Source organism: Palaemon carinicauda, chromosome 40, assembly GCF_036898095.1.
Source record: "Palaemon carinicauda isolate YSFRI2023 chromosome 40, ASM3689809v2, whole genome shotgun sequence".
NCBI lineage: Eukaryota > Metazoa > Arthropoda > Malacostraca > Decapoda > Palaemonidae > Palaemon > Palaemon carinicauda.
This window is the reverse complement of record NC_090764.1, coordinates 5,216,183-5,221,182: the sequence shown is the minus strand read 5'-3', so window position 1 is coordinate 5,221,182 and position 5,000 is coordinate 5,216,183.

Genomic DNA, 5,000 nt, shown 5'->3' with positions numbered 1-5,000 from the left:
ACTACATCGGATCCTTCTCTCTGGTTACGGTTCACTTTCCCCTTGGCTTCACACACACCAAATAGTCTGGCATATTCTTTACATATTCTCCTCTTTCCTCATACACTGTCTTGGGTTAGAGTTCTCTTGCTTGAGGGTACACTCGAGCACACTATTTTATCTTATTTCTCCTATTCTTTTTTTATGTTGAGTTTTTATAGTTTATATTGGATATTTTTATTTCAATGTTACTGTTCTTAAAATATTTTATTTTTCCTTGTTTTCTTTCCTCACTGGGCTATTTTCCCTGTTGGAGCCCCTGGGCTTATAGCATTCTGCTTTTCCAACTAGGGTTGTATTATTATTATTATTATTACTTGCTAAGCTACAACCCTAGTTGGAAAAGCAGAATGCTATAAGCCCAGGGGCCCCAACAGGGAAAATAGCCCAGTGAGGAAAGGAAAGAAGGAAAATAAAATATTTTAAGAAGAGTAACAACATTAAAACAAATATTTCCTATATAAACTATAAAAACTTTAACAAAACAAGAAGAGAAATCAGATAGAATAGTGTGCCCGAGTGTACCCTCAAGCAAGAGAACTCTAACCCAAGACAGTGGAAGACCATGGTACAGAGGCTATGGCACTATCCAAGACTAGAGAACAATGGTTTGATTTTGGAGTGTCCTTCTCCTAGAAGAGCTGCTTACCAAAACTAAAGAGACTCTTCTACCCTTATCAAGAGGAAAGTAGCCACTGAACAAATACAGTGCAGTAGTTAACCCCTTGAGCGAAGAATAATTGTTTGGAGATCTCAGTGTTGTCAGGTGTATGAGGACAGAGGAGAATCTGTAAAGAATAGGCCAGACTATTCAGCGTATGTGTAGGCAAAGAGAAAGAACCGTAACCAGAGAGAAGGATCCAATGTAGTACTGTCTGGCCAGTCAAAGGACCCCATAACTCTCTGGCGGTAGTATTTCAACGGGCGGCTGGTGCCCTGGCCAACCTACTACCTAATAATGTAGCTTAGCAAGTAATATTTATAGTTTATAAAGGAGCTATTATTTGAATGTTGTTACTGTTCTTAAGATATTTCATTTTCCCCTTGTTTCCTTTCCTCACTGTGCTATTTTCCCTGTTGGAGCCCCTGGGCTTATAGCTTCCTGCTTTTCTGACAAGGGTTGTAGCTTAGCAAGTAATATTTATAGTTTATAAAGGAGATATTTATTTGAATGTTGTTAATTATTCTTAAGATATTTCATTTTCCCTTGTTTCCTTTCCTCACTGGGCTATTTTCCCTGTTGGAGCCCCTGGGCTTATAGCATCCTGCTTTTCCAACTAGGGTTGTAGCTTAGCAATTAATAATAATAATAATAATAATAATAATAATACAGTGAGTGTATTAGCTATTTGAAATTAGTTAATTAGTTGAGTACAATATCTTTAAAGCCTTCAGATGATCTAAATTTGATACAGTAATTCAAACTTTGAATTAACTACATATTTACCAACTATTTGTACCCCTATTTCAAGACGCCACTTTGTCGGTGCACTGGACATTCCAATTTACATTTTTCCCTCACAAATTTTGTAATAGGATCCGAAATGTGATATAATTGGCTTGGCTACTAAGGTTAGCATTAGCCAATTAGCCGTTGGTCACTTTCTTTGTTTTGGCATCTGGGTTAATTCAACAAGACCAAAAAGTAATATTCCATTGTGTTCAATTAGCAGCAACTTCCCTGGTGTGGTGGAATGCTGGATTTTTGTGTGTCTGGAGGTTTAGTGTTGTTTCTCGTTTGGGTGTTTGATTTAGTAGTGTTTCTTAGTTTTGGGAATATGGTTTAGTGTTGTAGCTTTTGGGGAGACGTTTTAAGTGGTGTTTCTTACTTTTGGGAATATATTTTAGTGGTGTTTCTTACTTTTGGGAATATGGTTTAAGTGGTGCTTCTTACTTTTAGAAATATATTTTAGTGCTGTTTCTTACTTTAAGGAATGTACTTTAGTGTTGTTTCTTACTTTTGGGAATATGCTTCAGCGGTGTTTTTCAGTTTTGGGAATATATTTTAGTGTTGTTTCTTTTTAAGATATACCATAATGTTGTTTCCCATTGTGAAATGAGTTTAAGTAATATCTCTTATGGGGAAGTATATTTGAGTGTTGTTTCCAGTAGGGAAATACGTTTTGGTGTTGTCTCTCATCAAGGAATGTATTTTAGTGGTTTAGATTTTGGGAAATTATTTTTTAGTTATTTCCTTTTGATAACTGGGAATTATATTATTGTGACGGGCCGAGAGAAGGTTGTGACTCAAAGACAGGATGGAAGCAACTGAGTGAGTTTATTATAGAACACTCTCCTTTATATACTAAAGCTCAAGGCAACAAGAATTTTCATGTTTGAAATTGACAGTTACCGATGAAAAAAACAGACATGTTTATTCAGGCTCTTTTCAGTGCGAGGGAAGAGCGAAGGTACAAGCATAATACATACACAAAATGAACTATGTACGATCGTGTGACACATGGTTGGTACATTATCTACGTAAACGATGATTTATATTGTATGCGAAATGTCTATAATAGGAAACACGTAGATCTATTTAAAACTCGTTGAGTTATTGAAGGCTGAAAAAGAATTTGGAAACCCTAGCTTGTACTGCTTCCAGCCTATATCCTTCTGAACACTTGGAGCCCAAAATTGGACTCTTATTCTAGATGGGTGTCTTACTATAATGGTGTGTGCAGCTGCAGTACAATGTAGAGAGAGAGAGAGAGAGAGAGAGAGAGAGAGAGAGAGAGAGAGAGAGAGAGAGAGAGATCCCTTCTGAGTCAGAGACTATGCATCTCTGAAGGTCGACTACTACCACTGGCAATGAGTACCCCCCACACTAACCCATATATGGAGCACCGTTTACAAGTGTAGGTCGTGTGAGACACACAGACAAGAAGAAGAAGAAGAAGGAGAAGAAGAAGAAGAAGAGACGACTGTTGAAACTTCAGTGGATTATTAGAGCCAGTCATCTTGGGTTACTCTGATAAGAAGTCATCTGGGAACAAGTGTGGGGCTTTTTGATACGTTTTAATTGGCTGTGGGAGGAGGGACTTGAGTTCGAGAGGTCGAATCTGCATGTTGCTGCTTCCATATGAATAGTGATGAGTGGTTCGCTTTGTTAATCTATTTAAGGAGTTGGTGGTTATGTAAAGGATTTTTTTTTTATATGCTCGGGGGTGTATATTGTATGGGGACTGGCGGGTGGATTTGAATTTTGAATTTTGAGTTGTATATCTATATCTATCTATCTATCTATATATATATATATATATATATATATATATATATGTGTGTGTGTGTGTATATATATACAGGGTGTATATATGTATGTATATATATATATATATATATATATATATATATATATATATATATATATACAGGGTATATATATATATATATATATATATATATATATATATATATATATATATATATATGTGTGTGTGTATATATATATATATGTATATATATATATATATATATATATATATATACCCTGTATATATATATATATATATACATACATATATGTGTGTGTGTATGTTTGTGGGTTGAATGTTGAGTACAAAATACCTCTCTCTCTCTCTCTCTCTCTCTCTCTCTCTCTCTCTCTCTCTCTCATCATTCATTCGTCGACGTCGATATTCCCAGAATTATTGCAACGCCACGTTTGGGGATAAACGGATCAGATTCTTGAATATGTTCATAGGAATTCGATGGATGAATTATGCCTCTCTCTCTCTCTCCTCTCTCTCTCTCTCTCTCTCTCTCTCTCTCTCTCTCTCTCTCTCTCACTCTCTCTCCTCCATAAATTTCTCCCTAACGTTGGCAACACTTATTCCCATCGAAACGTTGGCAGCACTGACTTTTATCCGGTTAGGTTGGAACCACTGATATTTTTTCCCCGGATAGGTTGGCACCCCTGATATATACGATATTTTTTTCGATACTTTACCACGAATAAGTTTTTTATTTCTAATTACACGTTTGTTTCATTACTATTAACGAGTCTTCATTACGAATTATGATTAACTCGAAGATAAAAACCGCCTCAGTAATCAAAAATTGCGTCCGCAGTCGTAATTATGTTGGTAACACTGTCATGGATTTTCTGTTGGTACCCCTGATGCAATTTTTTCAATTCGTCCTTCCTCCATTATCATTGGCGAGGTCTAATTGCAATGGATTCCATTGGAGTTGAAAAAGAAATAGTAATTTGACTTTTTTTATGGTTTTATCAGTGTTTTATTTTATTTTTTCTAGGAATATTTCGTGTTTATCTTTGACAATGTTTGAACGAAGTGTTTTTTGATAAATATTGATGTTTTGTTTACATTTAATGTTTTTGTTTGTTTTGTTTTTGTACAAAATTGTTTGTTTTTATATTAATCAGTATTATTGTTTAATAATTTTGTGTGATTTTAATCATTGTAGTTATAATAGTAGTTTTCTTAGAGTTCTGTTAACATTCTTAGTCTTCATAATAATTATAATAATAATAATAATAATAATAGTTGTAGTAATGATATTGATATTAGCTGTTAAGAGCGTTGTTAATATTCTTAATCTTTACTAATAACAACAACAACCACAACAACAACAATCGCTATCAATTAAGGCCATGCTCTCAATCCATTAAAAAAAAAAGATACATCTGGCAACGCTGCATAATGAGCCTCTCCAGAGAGGGCGAGACTTGGCAACAGCGCGGACCTCCACTTGCACTTGCTTCCATAGATTACTCGTCCCTTGGGCGCTCATGTCATCACATGACGGCTCTCTCTCTCTCCCTCTCTCTCTCTCTCTCTCTCTCTCTTTGTGTAGGAGGTGTGAGATTGCTAGACATACGCCCCTTTTTTTGTCCCCTTTAAGCGCTGGTTCTTGTGTAAAGTTGAGTGGACTAGTGGGTGGTAGAATTGGAGTAGACCAGGGTCTAGCAAATGTTGGAAGTTTGATGCACATGTTGG